At 33.4% G+C, this 20273-nt stretch overlaps 1 long non-coding RNA gene and 1 other non-coding gene across 2 annotated transcripts in view; one reads left to right on the top strand and one right to left on the bottom strand.

The window, feature by feature from the left end:
• LOC127539869 (uncharacterized) overlaps window positions 1-20273 on the bottom strand; it is a 41443-nt gene that overhangs the window by 2179 nt on the left and 18991 nt on the right. The gene's annotated exons all lie outside the window — the stretch shown is intronic.
• On the top strand, window positions 3-106 carry LOC127542210 (U6 spliceosomal RNA). Its single transcript, XR_007948595.1, has one exon. It is a non-coding gene; the product is annotated as a U6 spliceosomal RNA (small nuclear RNA).

The raw sequence follows: 20273 nt of genomic DNA, 5'->3' as shown, positions 1-20273 counted from the left end.
AAGTTCTTGCTTTGGCAGTACATAGATTAAGACTGGAATGGTACAAAGAATAGCATGGCCTCTGTGCAAAGATCACATACAAATTCATAAAACATTCCATATTTCAGAGATATTTCCTCCTTTTAGGTTGGAATAATGAAAAAATATACTTTTATAATCCAAATAAGATCCAGACGTTAGTAAAGAAGCTGGTATACAATAAGTGCTTAATAAATGCTTTGACCATGCCTTGAATTGATTGTCAATTTCTATGACAGCAAAACAGTATTCTTTATTTCTTTAAAAATACTACTTCAACTCCCTAGAAATTATTTTACAGATCTAGAAAAAATAACAACAAATTTTCCTTCATCTGGAAGGAAATAAAGTCAAGAATTTCAAAAGAATTAATAAAAGAAATGCCAGTGAAGGTGGCCTAGCTGTGCCAGACCTAAACTATTTTATCAAGCAGAGGTCATCAAAACCATTTGGTACTGGCTAGAAAATAGAATAGTAAATGGAATAGATTAGGTTCACAAGACAAAATAGTCAATGACTATAGTAATCTAGTGTTTGAGAAACCCAAAGACCCCAACTTTCGGGATAAGAACTCACTATTTGACAAAAACTGCTGGCTATGTTGCTGCCATACTAGGCATTGTACACCCAGGGAAAGAACTCAGGGAGATGACTATGAACCACTACATAGAATTCCCAATCCCTCTATTTTTGTCCGCCTGCATTTTTTATTTCCTTTACAGACTAATTGTACACTATTTCAAAGTCGGACTCTTTTTATACAGCAAAATAACTGTTTGGACATGTATACTTATATTGTATTTAACTTATATTTTAACATATTTAACATGTATTGGTCAACCTGCCATCTGGGGGAAGGGGTGGGGGGAAGGAGGGAAAAAGTTGGAACAAAAGGATTTGCAACTGTTAATGCTGAAAAATTACCCATGCATATAGCTTGTAAATAAAAAGCTATTAAAAAAAAAAAAGAAAGAAAGAAACTAGGCATTGACCCAAACCTAACACCATATACCAAGATAAGGTCGAAATGGGTTCATGATTTAGACATAGATTGATATTATAAGCAAATTAGAAGAACAAAGGATAGTTTACCTCTCAGATCTGTGAAGAAGGAAAGAATTTGTGGCCAAAGAAGAACTGGAGTAGATTATTGAATACAAAATAGATAATTTTGATTATATTAAATTAAAAAGGTTTTGTATGAACAAAACTAATGCAGACAAGATTAGAAGAGAAGCAATCAATTGAGAAAACATTTTTATATTAAAGGGTTATGATAAAGGCCTCATTTTGTAAAATATATAGAGAATTGACTCAAACTTATAAGAATTAAAGCCATTCTCCAATTGATAAATGGTCAAAGGATATGAACAGATAATTTTCAGATGAAGAAATTGAAACCATTTCTAGTCATATGAAAAGATTCTCTGAATCACTACTGATCAGATAAATGCAAATTAAGACAACTCTGAGATACCACTACACACTTTCAGATTAGCTAAGATGACAAGAAAAGATAATGACAAATGTTAGAGGAAATCTTGGAAAAAAAAATAATAAAACTAAAATTAATTAATTAATTAACTAATTAAAAATTACATTGTTGGTAGAGTTGTAAACTGATCCAACCACTCTGGAGAGCAATTTGGACCTATGTCCAAAGGGCTATCAAACTGTTCATATCCTTTGATCCATCAATGTTTCTACTAGGCTTATATCCCAGAGATATCTTAAAAGAGGGAAAGGGACCCACATGTACAAAAATGTTTGTGACAGCCTTTTTTATATTGGGGAAAAAACTGGAAACTGAGTGGATGTCTATCAATTCAAGAATGGCTGAATAAATTATGGTATATGCATATTATGGAATATTAATGTTCTGTAAGAAATGACCAACAGGATGATTTCAGAGAGGCCTGGAGAGACTTGCATGAACTGATGCTGAGTGAAATGAGCAGAACCAGGAGATCATTGTACAAAGCAACAGCAAGATTATGTGATGATCAATTCTGACGGACCTGGTTCTTTTTAACAGTGAGATGATTCAGACCACGTCTGATGATCTTGGGATGAAGAGAGCCATCTGCACCTAGAGAGTGGATTGTGGAAACTGAGTATGGATCACAACTTAGTATTTTCACTCTTTTTGTTGTTTGCTTGCATTTTGTTTTCTTTCTTGTTGTTTCCCTTTTTTTAATCTAATTTTTCTTGTGCAGCATGTATACATATATTGGATTTAATTATATTTTAACATAATTAACATATATTGGATTACTTGCCATTTAGGGGAGGGGATGGAGGGAAGAGGGGGAAACTTTGGAACACAAGGTTTTGCAAGGGTTAATGTTGAAAATTTATCCATGCATATGTTTTGAAAATAAAAATCTAATAAAAAAAGAAAAAAGATAAAACTTCAATGCCCTTGAAATCTCTGAAAAACATAGAGTTCCACTTGGCATTTCCATTGCTGTTGAAAATAAATATATAAGATTTGAAAATCAAAGATTATGTAACTCCAAAACCATAGCAATACCTAAGGAGAGAATATAAGTTCCATATAATATCTAGGAGCAAGGTCACATCAAGTGGAAGTATAGTTGAAAGTATGAGAATTCTACTAGATATCATGACAGCAGCCTCTTGTTTCACTAAAACAATCCTCACCTTCAATTTTCTAAGAATGACACAGCAAGAGTAGATCTCAGGTTTAGTCAGGAAGGTCCTTAGGAGCCATTGAATGCCACCCCCTAATTTTATAGATGAGGAAAATGAGTAACAGATTTGTGAAATGAATGTACCCTGTAGTAATAATAGCCAGCATTTATGTAATGTTTTACAATTTTTGAAGTGCTTTATAAATATTATTTCATTTTATCTTCACAACTATCCCGGGAGTCAAGTGGTATTCTTATATCCATTTTATAAATGAGGAAAATGAGGCACTGAGAGTTTAAATGACTTGTCCAGGGTCATACAGTTAATAAATATTTCAGAAAGTATTTGAACTTAGATCTTTTTTAGTTCAAAGTCTCTAGAATAGGAGAGATGATATAATCCAAGAAACAAGAAAATGAAGCTAACAGATTCAAATTCTATCCCTTAAAGAACTTTTAATGTTGAAACACCAGCAAAAGTTCAAGTAATGCAATAGAGCCAGTAATTGATTCTCTAACATACCAGGAAGGAGATGGAAAAGGAGGAAGAGGAAAAGGAAAGAAGGAAAAGAAGAAGGAAGGAAAAGAGGAAAGAAAGAAGAAGGAGTGGAAGAAGGAGGAAGAAGAGGAAAAGGGGGAGAGAAAGGAGGAGAAGGAATCGTGTAGATTATAATCAAAGTGTTTCAAGAAAAATACATCAACTTGGGTTCTAAATGTGTGATAATCCAGTTGTTCTCAAAGCTGGGAAAGAAGGCTGTCCATCTATATTACAAATTCCAAGATTCCAGTTAGGTTTTAGACTTTACCTTGCCTATGAGGAAATCAGTCTGAGACTCATCTAAATAGAAATCAGTCCAAGAGTGTCTGAACATTCTGTTACACATATTCCATATTCCCATCCACAGTAGAGTCTGAGATCCTTGTGGGAAGAGCCAGCTTTATTTTTATTTTTGGATTCTCAGTGCTAGTAAAAGGTTTTACAGATAGTAGATATTTAATAAATAAATGTTTAACTTTTAAATTTTTTTACTATCAGAAATGATGAGCAGGCTGATTTTAGGAAAGCCTGGAAAGACTTACATGAACTGATGTTTAGGGAAGTGAGCAGAACCAAGAGAACACTGTACACAGTAACAGCAAGATCATGTGAAGATCAACTTAGTTCTCAGAAATATGGTAATCTAAAACAACTCCAAAAGACTTGTAATGGAAAATGGCATCCACATCCAGAGAGAGGACTTTATTGGAGTGAATGTGGATTGATGCATAGTATTTTCATCTTTTTTGTTTTTTGGTTTGCTTTTTCTTTCTCATGGTTTTTCCCATTTGGTCTGATTTTTCTTTTACAACATTACAAATATGGAAATATGTTTACAATGACTGTACATGTATAACCTGTTAGAATGCTAGCTGTTTTGGGGAGAGGGCAGATAAAGGAAGAAAAGAGGGAAAAAATATATCTTAAAAATCTTATAAAAATAAATGTTGAAAACTATATTTTTATATTAATATTTTTTTCCAAATACAAGTAAAGATAGTTTTCAACATTCACCCTTGCAAAACTTTGTGTTTCCAATTTTTCTCCCTCCCTCCCCACCTCTTCCATACTCTGGACAGCAAGTAATCCAATAGGTTAAATATGTACAATTCTTCTAAACATTTCCACATTTATCATGTTGCACAAGAAAAATCAGATTAAAAGGGAAAAAATGAGAAAGAAAAAACAAGCAAACAACAAAAAAGATGAAAATACTATGTTGTGATCTATATTCAGTCTTTATAGTCTTCTTTCTGGATAAAGATGGTTCGCTCCATCACAAGTCTATTGGAATTGACCTGGATCACCTCTTTGTTGAAAAGAGCCAAGTTCCTCACAATTGATCATCATATAATTTTGTTATTGCTGTGTACTGTGTTCTCTTGGTTCTAGTCACCTCATTTAGCATCAGTTCATGTAAGTCTGAATACTATCTTTACAATTGCATCTATTTGACCTATATCGGATTGCTTGCTATGTAGGAGAGGACAGGAAGAATGGGCATCCATTCCAAAAAAATTGGAAAGCAAAGTTTTGCGATATTGAGTGTTGGAAATTATCCTTGCCTGTATTGTAAAAATAAAATGCTAATAAAAGAAAACTATCTTTACATGCAATTGGAAAAGTTAGATAATATTGAGAAATAATATTTACTATGAGCTATATTCCCTAATAAAAGAGCAAACAATCTATGCCTCTTTGAGATTTGCAAAGGACATTACAAACATTATCTCATTAGTTCCTCATAACAACTCTGGGATGTAGTAGCTACTATTAACTTCATTTTGTACATAAAGAAACTGGGATAGACCGAGGTTGTGAGCCCAGAGTCACGCAGCTAATAAGCATCTGAGACTGGATTTGAACTCAATTCTTCCTGCCTCCATGTCTAACACTTTTCCAACTATCTCACCTTTATAGGTAACCTTTATAATTGATATAATTATAATTAGTAAGGTTCATAGCTGTCTTTTACCAAAAAAAAATCTAATTTCTGATTCTATGTTTTCATTTAGAGTTATCTCCCAAATGGCTTATTTTAGTATATGAACAAGCCATTAAGGATATATTTTCTAGTCTTTTACAGATTTATCAAAGATTAGTTAATATATTAAAAGAAGTTTACCATCCTTTTTGTATTTAAGGTAGAACATGGATTAGCCATTGAATTAGATTTATTTTTGTTTAGTTGGTACTACTGAAATAATAATCTTAGAAAAGAGAAGCATAATAAGGCCTAAAGGAAATATAATTATATCAATTAAATAAACTCCATATTTGTTTGTATTGTAGAATGTAGTCCTATATTCATTTCCTGAAACATTTAACAGTTCATTTATAAAGTATAATATAGAGGATGATTTTATACAATTATGACAAAAGATCATTTCCTTTTTGGAAAAGATTACTGAATTAGTAGAGCAGGAGAATGTTCTGGTTATCAATTATTTTGATTTTAACAAAGCTTCTGAGAAAAAAACCTCATACTATTCTTGTGAGAAAAGGGAAAGAAATGAATTGGATAAAAATACAATCAGATGACTTCAAAACTGACTGGATGACCAGACCCAAAAAGTAAATGTTTGTGGTTCAATTCCAGTGTTTTCTGTAATGGAATATCATGGGGAATCTGTGTTTGATCTATGCTATTTAATCTTTATTAATGATTTGGCTAAAGGCATGCTTATCAGATTTGCAGATGGCACAAAATTGGGATGGAAAGCAAATTCAGTGGATGACCATCACAATCTAAAAGGTTAAAGAATTTGGCTGAATCTAGTAAGATTCTATAGAGATAACTGTAAAGACTTTCACTTAGGTACAAAAAAACAATCAATGCCACAAATAGAAGATGAGGGAAGCAGTTGTTCAGAAAAGAATCATTAGTGTTATGTAGCAGCCAAAAAAAAAGTAACATAATCTTGGGCTGCATCAGGAGGGGCATAGCATCCAGGGAGTGATAACCCTACTGTACTTTGCTATTAGCAGACTTCATCTGAAAAATCATGCTCAATTCTGGCCAACCAGATCGACATAGATTAGCTAAAGAACAAACAGGGGAGGGCAATTAGAATGATGAAAGGCCTCAAATTCATGATATATGAGAATTGGTGGAAGAAACTATGCTTAACCCAGAGAAATAAGGACTTGGGGCTGGACATGATAACTATGTTAAGGTCATTTAGATAGTTCTGGAGTTGAATTGGGGGCAATAGAGAGCAGCACTTCAATGAAAAGGTCATCCCAACACATTACAATGGCACAGAGAGCCAATTGTGAGCAGCTCAGTGACAGTGCATGAGGGTGTCTCATGCCCCCACCCCAATGAAGGTAACTAGCAAGATTCTCTATGTTCTAACAGCTGGCCAATCAGTCATGTGTAAATAATTTTTAGCCACTGGATGAAATATAATGTATTGGTGCTGGTTGAAGAAATTAGACATATCTCTGAGAACCAGAGAAGAGCATTCCAGCAATGACTTCCGGAAGGCAGGGCACTAGAAATGACTTCGAGAAGGCAAGATATTAGAAAATATAGCAATTAATGATATTTAAAAGCAAGAGCCAGTATAATATGTAATAGGAATAAACTAGAATATTTTCCAATAAGATCAGAGGTAAAAACAAAGTTATCCATTGTCATCATTTACATTTTTAAAAAATTTTGTTAAAGCTTTTTATTTAAAAAACATATGCATGAGTAATTTTTCAACATTGACCCTGGCAAAACCTTCTGTTCCAAATTTTCCCTCCTTCCTCCCACCCTCCCCCCAAATGGCAGGTAGTCCAATACATAGTAAATATGTTAAATCCAATATATGTATACATATTTATATAGTTATAAAATTAAATTAAAAACTGAGGAAAAAAACAAAATGCAAGCAAACAACAACAGAAAGAGTGAAAATGGTATGTTGTGGTCCACACTCAGTTCCCACAGTCTCTGGGTGTAGCTGATTCTCTTCATCACTGAACAATTTGAACTGGCCTGAATCATCTCATTGTTGAAGAGAGCACCTCCATCAGAATTGATTATCATATAGTCTTGTTGTTGCTATGTATAATGATCTCCTGGTTCTGCTCATTTCACTTAGCATCAGTTCATGTTAGTGTCTCCAGGCCTCTCTGAATTCATCCTGTTGGTCATTTCTTACAGAACAATAATATTCCCTAATATTCATGTACCACAATTTATTCAGCCATTTTCCACTTGTTGGGCATCCATTCAGCTTCCAGTTTTTGGCCACTACAAAAAGGGCTGCCACAAACATTTTTGTACATGTGGGTCCCTTTTCCTCCTTTAAGATCTCTTTGGGATATAAGCCCAGTAAAAACAAAGGGTATGCATAGTTTGATAACTTTTTGAGCATAGTTCCAAATTGCTCTCCAGAATGGTTGGATCTGTTCACAACTCCACCAACAATGTATGAGTTTCCGGGTTTTCCCACATCCCGTTCAACATTTGTCATTGTCTTTTCCTGTCATCTTAGCCAATCTGAGAGGTATGTAGGGGTACCTCAGAGTTGTCTTAATTTGTGTTTCTCTGATCAATAGTGATTTGGAGCACCTTTTCATTTGGCTACAAATAGTTTCAATTTCTTCACCTGATTGTCTGTTCATATACATTGACCATTTATCAATTGAAGGATGACTTGAATTCTTATAAATTTGAGTCAATTCTCTATATATTTTAGAAATGAGGCCTTTATCAGAATCTTTGATTATAAAAATGTTTTCCCAGTTTATTGCTTCCCTTCTAATCTTGTCTGCATTAGTTTTGTTTATATGAAAACTTTTTAACTTAATATAATCAAAATTTTCTATTTTTTGATCAAAAATGATCTCTAGTTCTTCTTTGGTCACAAATTCCTTCCTCCTCCACAGATCTGACAGGTAAACTATCCTATGTTCTTCTAATTTGTTTATAATATCATTTTTATGTCTTGATCATGAACCCATTCGATCTTATCTTGGTATATGGTGGTAGGTGTTGGTCAATGCCTAATTTCTGCCATACTAGTTTCCAATTTTCCCAGAAGTTTTTGTCAAATAGTGAAGTCTCATCCCAAAAGCTGGAGTCTTTGGGTTTGTCAAACACTAGATTGCTATAGTCATTTACTATTTTGTCCTGTGAACCTAACCTATTCCACTGATCAACTATTCTATTTCTTAGCCAGTACCAAATGGTTTTGATGACTGTTGCTTTGTAATATACTTTTAGATCTGGTACAGCTAGGCTACCTTCATTTGCTTTTCTTGACTTTTTATTCTTCCAGATGGATTTTGTTGTTATTTTTTCTAGGTCAGTAAAATAGTTTCTTGGGAGTTTGATTGGTCACCACTTACATTTGACATGGCACTAGAAATTCTGTTTATAATATTTAGACAAGAAAAAGAAATAGAAGGAATAAGCATGGATGAAGAAGAACCATTATTGTCATTTTTGCAGATGATGAATGGTGTGCTTAAAGAGACCTAGATAATCAATTAACTAATAATAACAATTATTAACTTTAGCAAAATAGCAAAAGATAAAAGAAATCTATATAAATCATCAACTCTTCTGTATAATAACAATACAACCCAACAGAAAGAAATAAAGTGATTCTACTTAAAATAACAATTAAATGTGTAAAAATCTTTGGAGTCTACCTACTAAAATACAACCAAGAACTATGTAATTATATTTACAAAAGAAAAGAGACAGATCTCAAAAATTGGAGAAATATTAATTGTTCATGAGTAAGCCAAGCCAATTAATAAGAATGACTTTATTTTACTTATTTACTTCCATACCAATCAAACTACCAATGAATTACTTAATAGAACTAGACAACATAGCAAACAATGCATATGGATGCATTAAAAGTCAAAAATATCAAGGAAGATAATTAATAAAAATGAGAACAAAGGGAGTTTATCAATATCAGGTTTTAAACAGGAATTCTCAAAAGCAGAAATTCTCAAAACAATTTGATACTGGTTAAAAAATAGAGAGTTGAAGTCAGATTGAAAGAAGGGAAAGAAGGAATGAGTGGTGAAGAAACAGGTAGTAGATATAAATCACTTATTTTAAAAGTGAAAGAAAAGACAAATATGAGGTATTAATGAAAGGAAAACAAAGTCATGGAATTAATGGGAGGGATTTTCACATGGAAGAGCTTAAAGCATATTTCCAGTGTTCCTGTCTTACACTTTTCATTTTTACTTTTCAGATTCCAAAACTGAAAATAGCAGAAACTCATAAAATTGGGAAATACAGATGCATTCCATATGAGAACCTTTCATTTAGGAAATGGCAACAATCAAACACTAATTAAAAGTTTTTTCTGAACTTGGTCTCTTCAATTCTTCCCTCGTTTTAGAAATATAAATTTCAGTTAGAGCAAGTTGATAGCTTTGTTCTTTTGAATCAGCTAATCCATTTTTATCTTTTATTTCATGATATTCCAGAATATTTTGTGGGTTAATAACGACAAAAGTAGGAAGCACTTTTATAGCACTTTAAGGTTGCAAGGAGCTATGCATAATGTTATCTCATTTGATCCACACAATAATCCTGGAAGAGCTGGAAACTCTAATATCCAGATAAGGGAACTGAGGTTCAAAGTGGGTAACGTGCACAGGAAGGATCACATACTTAGTAATTATAATGGAACAGAATTAGAATTCAGATCTTCCTGATTCCAAAACCAACCCTGCCTCCATTGTGATTCTTAGCTACAAATTTTATCTGCTTTCCAAATATGTGATTTTACAATTTGTTTTAGACTCAGGTTTAAAAATGTACAGCTTACTTTTTATTATGACCCCTTATGAAATTGAACTCTCATTTTCTCATTAGAGATGGTAATCCTTTTATGATATCCGCTAAACAAACTTGTAAATATCCAACCACTATGATTTTAAGACTTTGACTTGAGTCCTAAAATTAAAGATGTATACAACTCTGAATCCTCAGTAGCTAATCTCATAAGGGAATTTAGGCTCCCTCTTAAGTCTTAAATTCTATTTGAAATGAGGAGGAAATATGACAGAAGTGGTACAGTTATAGTTAGTACTTATATAGCACCTTAAGGATTGTAAAATGCTTTATAAATATTTGGTTGAGAGGAAAAAATAATGATAAATGTTGAGGGAATGTAGGAAAACCAGGACTCTTAATATATTGTTGGTAGGAGTTGTGAACTGATCTAACCATTCTGAAGAGCAATTTGGAACTAAGACCTTTTGTTCCAGCAGTCTCTTTACTGGATCTATATCCCAAAGAGATCATAAAAGAGGAAAAAATATCCTACAGATGCAAAAATGTTTGTGGCAGCCCTTTTTGTAGTGGCATGGAACTGGAAATTGAGTAGTTGCCCATCAGTTGGCTGAATAAGTTATAATATATGAATGTTATGGAATATTATTCTATAAAAAATGGTATGCAAGATGATTTCAGAAAAACCTGAAGAGATTTACATGAACTGATACTAAGTAAAGTGAGTTGAACCAAGAAAACATTGTATAAAGCAACTGTGATGGACGAGGCTCTTTTCAGCAATGAGGTGATTCAGACCAGTTCCAGTGATCTTGTGATGAAGAGAACCATTTACACCCAGAGAGAGGACTGTGGGGACTGAGTGTGGATCACAACATAGTATTTTCACCTTTTTTATTGTTTGCTTGCTTTTTTAATTCTCATTTTTTTTCCTTTTTGATCTGTTTTTTTCTTGTGCAGCATGACAAAAATAGAAATGCATTTAGAAGAATTGAACATATTTATATTGCTGTCTGGGAGAGAGGGGAAAGGAGGGAGAAAAGTTTTGAACACAAGGTTTTGCAAAGGAGATTGTTGAAAAGTATCTTTACATGTATCTTGAAAATAAAAAAAAGCCATCATGGAATCCTGGTCTGAATCCTGGAAGACTGAGTAACCTTGGCTGATTGGAAATGCCAGGTCCAGCTGTGCTACAGAGACACAGTCCTGGTAAGCAGGAACCAACATATCCATGAGTTCATAAGCAGAGAGGCAGGGATGCTGCTGGCTGTGAGTACTTGTTGGAGGGTGGAGCTCTTGGTTTGGGGTTCCTGGTCAGAGGGAAGAGCTGAAGGGAAGCCAGAGATACCATCCACCCCATTCCAGGATTAGAGGTTCTCACCCCTTATTTAAAAGAAAATGAATCAGAAAAGAAGAATCCCACCATAGAAACATACTATGGGAATGGGGAAGACTGGGGTTCATCTTCAGAGGACACTGAAGTAAAAAAAAAGTTTATATATATATATATATATATATATATATATATATATATATATATATAGTATAATGTGAAATGGCTCTCTGCCCAGAGAGAATTTATAGAATAAATCAAAAAAGGATTTAAAAATCAAATAAGAGACACTGAGGAAAAACTAAAACAAAACAAAACAGAACAAAACAAAACTATCTAAGAAAAACAAGAAAATTATGAAAAAAAAAGTTAATCAACTGGAAAAGGAGAAACAGTCCCAAAGACAAAAATAATTCTTTGAAAATTAGAATTGGGTAAGGGGAAGTCAGTGAAGCTATGAGACACCAAGAAATAAAACATTATAAAGAATGAAAAAAATAGAACAGAATAGGAAACATAAGAAAAATGACAGATTTAGAAAACAGAACCAGAAGAGAAAATATAAGAATAATTAGACTGCCTGAAAGTTGTGATCAAAAAAAGGACCTTGACCCAATAATGCAGGAAATAATCCAAGAAAATTGTCCTGGAGAGTTAGAACATAAGGGGAAAATAGAAATAGAAAAACTCAACTAATCATCACCTCAATGAAAACACATAGGAACATTATTACCAAATTTCAAAACCCCCAGATCAAAGAAAAGACTTTACAAAAAAACAAGAAAAAACCAATTCAAATATGGTGGAGCTACAATTAAAATTGTACAGGACTTATCAGCAGCCACAATAAAAGACCACAGATCCTGGAATCATATCTACCGACAATCAAAAGAACAGCCTGTGGCCAAAAAATATCATATCCAACAAAATTCTCTATAATATTGAACACGAAAAAATGGATTGTCAATGAACTTGCAGATTTTCAGGACTTTCTATCAACCAAACCAAAACTTAACAGAAAATTTAACATATAAGAACCAATATCAAAGATCAATTTCAAGGAACTCAATATGGATAAGTTGTTTGTTTTTTTACATGGGAAATTCATAGCATATGTTTAAGATTGACATCAACAATATGACAGCTGAAAAGAAAAAGTGGGGCAGAGTTAAGATAAAAACAATTATTATATCATACAAATGAGATTCAGAGGAAACAAACCTGGAGAAATTTACATGAACTGATACTAAGTGAAGTGAGTTGAATCAAGAAAACATTGTATATAGCAACTGTGACAGACATGACTCGTTTCTAATACTAAAGTAGTAGAACAGGGAGGAAGACTTATAATTCTGAAAACCTACTCACATTGGGCATGGATTAAATAGGCAACATTATATATAAATTGTAAAGAAGTAAGGGGAAAGGGAAAGGAAGCAAAAGGTGAGGGAAGAAAACAAAGGAGGGATCCATGGGTTGGGGGAGGTTAAGTAATAGCAAGATAAATTAGCAGAATTCAAGCAAAGAGTCAGCAGGGATAGGAAAGTTATGTGTGTGTAGGGGGTATGTGTGTATGTATATGTATGTGTGTGTATACACACACACACACACACACACACACACACAAATAAATACATGTATTAACTATATCCTTTCTTAACTATAACTTACTTGGAAGTGGGGAGGATGAAAGGGGGAAAAAAGAATAAAGTAAAAAGGTACGCAGCAGAGAACACAAGAACAATTTACAAAGAAGTAAAGAAAAGATATGGACACTCATGAATATAATTTCTTCTACTAATATATATACTTTCTTGAACTGATATTTGTTGTTATATATTTTGAATCTTCCCTGATGTTTGCTGGGCGCATGACAATGTTCTCTTTTGTTTTGTATTCCTTTTCTGTTTTTTCTTTTTTCTTATTCTGTTTCTTTAAATAAAATAAACTTGGGGGGAAAAAGAAAATAAAAGGCTATTATTTGAAAAAAAATTTTACTTAAAAGCAAACCATGGAGGTAGGCATATATGAAGATAGTTTTATGTTTAAATAAAGCATAACCTACAACAACAAGATAAAATAAATAAATATTATATGATTTGATTCTCACAACAATCATATAGGGTAGGTGTTATTATCTTCATTTTTATAGAAGAAAAAACTAAGACAGACAAAGATTATGTGACTTGTCCAAGATCATATAACTAGTTAACTATATGAGGGTGTATTCCAATTCAGGTCTTCCTGACTCCAGATCTAGGGCTTTAATTATTATACCAATTAGGTTTTCTTTATAGTTATTGTAAGCCATAAAAAGAAGGGAATACATTTTAAAACTTTTTGAGAGAAATGAGATTTTTAAACATATTTAAATATATAGAGAAATATGCTTACAAAAAATAGAATACGACCACAATTAATTCCAAAGAGATTTTTTGAGTTCTGGTTAAAATATACATTTTATATTATACGTATACACACAAACACACACACAAAACATCCAAAATTAATAAAATTGCAATGCATATTAAAGCTTGGCATCCAAAATCTACACAAGAGACTTTCCAGGAAGTGAAAAGCTTAAGAATTGCCTACCCAGCAAATTCTGAAGCAGCAATAAAACAGGACTGCATTCATTATGTACAGCATGTGCATTATATGAAACAGTGTAGTGGAATAAATAGATTTAACTGAAGTCAAAACTCAAATGAGCTTATTAGAGAATTCAACTCTCACCTCATATTTTAGTGTTTTGGCACAACAGCACCATTAAGAAGCTAGCCTGGGCCCCATGCCAAGATGACATTTTACAATGCAAGAAGATAGGATTCTTTGAGAATGAGCCAGAGTGCCTGAAGGCCTGGAGTATATAGTTGCTAAAACATTCTGAAAAAGATTTAAATTCATTTATGTTGGAGAGAGTACCTTTCCAGATTGGTCATATTTTTTTCTGGAAAGCAATTTGGAACTATGCTCAAAGGGCTATCAAAGTTTGTATACCCTTTGACCTGGAAATATTACAACTAGGTCTGTATCCCAAAGAAATCAAAGAAAAAAAGGGGATCTATATGTACAAAAATATTTATAGCAGCTCTTTTGTGGTGGCAAAGAATTGGAAATTGAGAGTAGATTTATCAATTGGGGAATGGCTAAAAAAACTTGTGGTATATAATTGTGATGAAATACTATTAAGCTATAAGAAATGATGAGTGAGATGGTATCAGAAAAATCTGGGAAGGCTTACCTGAACTGAAGCAAATGAAATAAGAACCAAGAGAACACTATACATAATAACAGCAATACTGTACAATGATCAACTATATGATTTATCTACTTTGATGAATACAATGATTCAAGATAATTCTGAAGGACTTCTGATGAAAACTGCTCTCCATGTCTGGAGAAAGAAGAAAGAACTGATGGATTCTCGATGCAGATTGAAGCATACTATTTTTTACTTTATTTTTTTCATAGGTTTTTTTGGGGCTCTGTGTTTTCCTTCACAACCTAATATGGAAATATGTTTTATATGATTGCATATATATATATACATATATATGTATATATATATCCTATGTTAGGGGAGGAAAGAAAGGAAAGAATTTGAAATTCAAAATGATAAAAATGTTTAAAAGTATTTTATGTACAATTCGGGAAAAATAAAATATTATTTTAAAAAGAAAGAAATGAGATAAATATGTTTCACATTGAAACTCTTGGAGTACCTAAAGCTCCCCTCATATGTGGGCCCCCAGAAAAATACCCCAGATTTCAGGACTTTGTTGATCATCACCTGATCAAAATGATGTTTAATAAGCCAATCAATTAACATTAGTTCAAAATGGTGTATTTCATCTAACAAAATAATAAAAGAAGCATTAATAGTTTATATAATTATCTAACTCATTCATATATGTCTGTCTTGTGTTACTTATTAACAACTAGACTATAAAATCTTTGACAACTGAGATTATATATTTTTAAAATATACAAGCATATACACACATATAAAGATACATATATATTTATTTACTCTCTATATCTAATACAGTGTCTTGAACCTGGGCATTTAATTGCTTTCTATTGTATTTGTCATCTAGACTAATGTCTTTAAGGACAAGGACCAGCCATATTATTATTCTTTTGTATTTCGCATAACCTCCCAGAAACTGCTAAAGTATCAACATCTTTGTAGAATTGAATTATTCAATTTTTTTCATTGATTTTAAGACATTTAATTCTTTGAAGACTAGTATTCTGTAACTTGTGACAATGAAACAATACTAGTAGATAATAATTATTAAAAAGAATGGGTGATTGTAAGAGGGAATTGACTCACATTCCCCTTGGAGGCGGGATGAAGTGACTAAATTATGGGTGCCATAAAATTTTGCTGCTTGATTTATTATGACATTTCTGGTCTTGTTTCATTAAATGTTTTTGTATTGAACTCATGTCATATGACTTTATCTAAGGGGAACCTCTGATAGGAGATTGTTAGCTATATATAGACTTGTTTCGCTGCTCACCTCAAAAATAACTTGAATTCTGGGTATAGCTATCAGGATTCTGCATTGAGTTCACTGGAGGAAGAAGAGGAAACCAAGAAAATCTATGTTGAGCTATCTAGGTACAAATACATTTAACATACACACAACACACACAACAACAGACCATTTTCAGCCTTTTGGGGACAGCAATCTCATGTATAAACAATATGAAATTCCTGAACCTCTGCATTAGGACCAATTCTAGCCCAAAGCAAATATGCTGGCCAATATCATCTACATAAGACACACCAAAGAAAGAAAAACTAAATAAAGAGCCCTCCATGTTATCTTGTTTGCTTCCCCTATAGCATGCTTTAAAGTCTAAAGGCTGGCTCAGAAGAATTAATTCAGACATTTGGGTCATGAATAAATCTTAGAACCTTTGTTCCTCATATATGTTCATGACAACCTGTTTAAGGAAGTTTCTCAGAGTCTAGCCAGACATGAAGAACAGGACTAATAATGAGTGAGCATGGCTCCACTTCCTTTTCTCATTTTACTCCATCAACTAATCACACTACTTAATGATTTAAAATTACTTAAGCAGCCACATAATCAACCTATTCAGCCTACTTTCAAGATTAACTGTGTCAGGAATATTACTTTATATGATTTGCATATTTGATAAACATGTCTTTATCCAGGTCATTGATCTATGGGATGTAACTGAATGGGAGGTCTAAAATCTGAGCACTGGAGTAAAGAGGTCAAATTTTGCCTCAACTCACCGTGAGTAAAATTGGTAATATATAAACATAGCCACTTGTTAAGTATTGAAAGAAATTCTTTTTCTAGCTCTAGCTACAAGTCAAAAAGACTTATTTTTGAAGTACAACATAGGAAATCTGGAAATAGTTAAAGTTCTCCTGGAAGGTAAATAATTCCTTCTTCTGAGAGTAGAGGAAAACTACAGTAGATAGTATTGACTTAAGGCAGAACATTGAAAAGGATGCAACAAGGAGGGGCACCTGATGCCATATTCTGGGACCTGGGGAGAGCAGGAGTCAAAGTACATAAAGAGACATAGAAAGATGAATGGGAATGGTACAGTCAATAGCAACTAGTAAAATCTGCAAGAGCTACAGGAAGCATGAGCCACAGAAGAAACAATGCTATTAAGACTCAATGACTGCTGTGGAGAAGAACACTAATATGAAGGCCCCCTGGACACCTCCTCATGGAGATGTCCTTCCTTATTCCACTGTGACTGAGACTGTAGAGGCCCCTGCACAAATGGGTAGCTTTCTGTTACAAAATGTTCTTCTTTTTTTTCTTTTGAGAGACTGATATTATTCATATGTACTTTCCTTCACTTCTAAATACATTTCTTTGTGAACTTGCAGGGTTGCATTTGGTAACTACATACTTAGAAAGCTAGGTAGTGTCAGATATTGATGCTCAAAAATTATCTAGGCAGGGGTAATCAGGAAAACAGAGATATCCCCCACAGTGCACTCAGGTCTTTTATACTGGGAGGGAGCTTTTCTATAAGAATCATACACAGGCATCCAATAAACCATACTGGAACAGACTTCCAACTCCTAATTCCTAGTACTGCTTTTGTTGTTCTTGATGTTTAGTTGTCTCAGTTGTGGCCAACTCTCCATGACCCTATTCGAGATCTTCTTGGCAGAGATACTGGTGTGGTTTGCCATTTCCTTCTTCAGGTCATTTTACAGGTGAGAAAATAAACATGTGACTTGCCCATGTTCAATCCATTAGTTTCTGAGGCCAGATTTGAACTTAAGAATATGAGTCTTGTGATTCCAAGCCCAGTGCCTTATCCATTGTGCCACTTAGTTGCCCAGCTCCATGTTGTTACCTTAATCATCATCATGATAATAGCCAACAATTATATAACACTTTTAAGATTTGCAAAGTTCATGCCCAAAGGGCTATAAAACTGTGTAAACCCTTTGATCCAACAGTGTCTCTACTGGACCTGTATCCTAAAGAGATCATAAAGCAGGGAAAGAGACCCACGTTGCAAAAATGTTTGTAGCACTCTTTTTGTGCAAGAAACTGGAAACTGAATGGATGCCTATCAGTTGAAGAATGGCTTAATAAGTTATGGTATATGAATATTATGGAATATTTTTGTCCTATAAGAAATGATGAACAGGATGATTTCAGAAAAGCCTGGAAAGACTTAACATGAACTCATGCTGAGTGAAGTGAGCAGAACCAGAACATTGTACATAATAACAGCAAGATTATATGATGATCAATTGTGATAGACTTATTCTTCTCAGTAATACAGCGAGTGATCTAAGATAATCCCCATAGACTCAGAATAGAAACCAGAGAGAGAATAATGGAGATTGACTGTAGATGGAAACATGCTATTTTCATCTTTTTTTTGTTTGTTTGTTTGTTTGCTTTTTTTCCCTTGGTTTTTTCCTTTTATTCTGATTTTTCTTTCACAACATGACTAATATGGAAATATGTTTTAAATGATTGTATATGTATAATCTATATCAGATTGCTTGCTGTTCTGGGGGTGTGAGGAAGTATTGGATCTCTAAATCTTACAAAAATGAATGTTGAAAACTATCTTTACATGTAATTGGAAAAATAAAATACTACCAAAATAGAAAAATAAGTTATTTGTTACTTGAACTGACAGGCTCACTGTTCATTTTTGAGAAAATGATGCTCCATGAAAAAAAGACCAGTTCAGCTCATAACTTGATCACACAAGACCTTTTTCTCATGACAACCATTATTCTTTGGTATGCAGCAGAAGCTCTTTATTACATTTTATCATATGAAACATTAAAAAATATATTCAAGTGACCTAACCATTCCGGAGAGTAATTTTGGAACTATGTCCAAAGGGCTATCAAACTCTGCATGCTCTTTGATCTAGCAGATCTAATGGATCTATATCTCAAAGAGATCATAAAAAAGGGAAAAAGACTCAATGTGCAAAAATATCTGTAGCAGCTTTTTTTGTAGTGACAAGGAACTGGAAATTGAGTGGATACCCATCAATTGGAGAATGGATGAATAAGTTATGGTATATGTATATTATGGAATATCATTGTTCTATAAGAAATGACAGACAAGCCGATTTTGGAAAAACTTAGAAAGACTTACATGAACTGATGCTCAGTGAAGTGAACAGAACAGCAACAACAAGATTATGTGATGATTAACTGTGATGGACTTGACTTTTCTCAAAAATGTGGTGATTCAAGACAATTCCAATAGACTTGGGATGAAAAATGTCATCCGCATCCAGTGAGAGAAATTATAAATACTGAACGTGGATCAAAGCATAGTAGTTTCACTTTTTTGTTGTTTGTCTACTTGGATTTTTTTTTCTTATGGTCTTTTTCCCCTTTTGATCTGATTTTTCTTGTGAAGCATGATAAATATGGAAATATGTTTATAAGTAAAATTACCCATACCAATAACTTGCAAATAAAAACATATAATTTTAAAAATAATAATTAAAAAAATAATTAAATGGCTTTGCTTCCAATCAAAAGAAAGAAAGAAAGAAAGAAAGAAAGAAAGAAAGAAAGAAAGAAAGAAAGAAAGAAAGGACAAGAGAGAAAAAATGTCCTCTATTCTAATGCAGATTCATGTCAACATCAGATACCCTTGGGAGAGATACTTGCAAAATTGGTAGCTTTGGAACAGCCACAGAAAATAAACAGTAAGGAAAAGAAAGAAAGAAAGAAATACGTTTATAAGAAGAGCACATGTTTAACCTATATCAGATTTCTTATTTGTCTTAGGGAGAGGAAGAGAAATAGAGAATGAGAGAATATTTGTAGAGTATCTGGCATAAAATAATTCTTATTGAATGTTGACTGATTGAAGAGTCTGATGTCCTTTCTATATCCTAGCATGCACCTCTGCTCATAAAATGTGGGTCTATATGCAGTGCTTACATTCATTTCACAGGGAATGCTACATATATGTACTGGAATCTTGCCCACTCCTCAAAAGGGAAATTGTGATTCTTCCTTGGACAGAAGGAGGGTTAGGTTAGCTCACAGGCTGGCCATGTGTTCTCTTTCAGAGAGAGAGATGCTTGTCATTTCAGTTGTACTCAACTTTTCATGACTCCAAATGGGATTTTCTTGACAAAGGTACTAGACTAGTTTGCCATTTCTTTCTCCAATTCATTTTATAGATTAGGAATGGAAACAGTTATAAATGGCTTGTCCAGTGTCACTTAGCTACTAATGAATTTGAATTTAGGAAGATGACTTTTCCTGACTCCGGGTCTAGCACTTAACCACTGTGCCACCAAGCTTCCCCCAAAGGAGGGAAACAATACTAGAATAGAATACTATTTTTCCCCACTAAATATTGCTGGTCTAGGGCAGGACTGCTTAAACTTTTTCTACTCATGGCCCCTTTTCACCCCAGAAATTTTTACATGACCCCAGGTATATAGTTA

The sequence above is a fragment of the Antechinus flavipes genome, chromosome 6, assembly GCF_016432865.1.
Source record: "Antechinus flavipes isolate AdamAnt ecotype Samford, QLD, Australia chromosome 6, AdamAnt_v2, whole genome shotgun sequence".
Taxonomy (NCBI): domain Eukaryota; kingdom Metazoa; phylum Chordata; class Mammalia; order Dasyuromorphia; family Dasyuridae; genus Antechinus; species Antechinus flavipes.
This window is presented reverse-complemented; position numbering and strand designations above follow the sequence as displayed.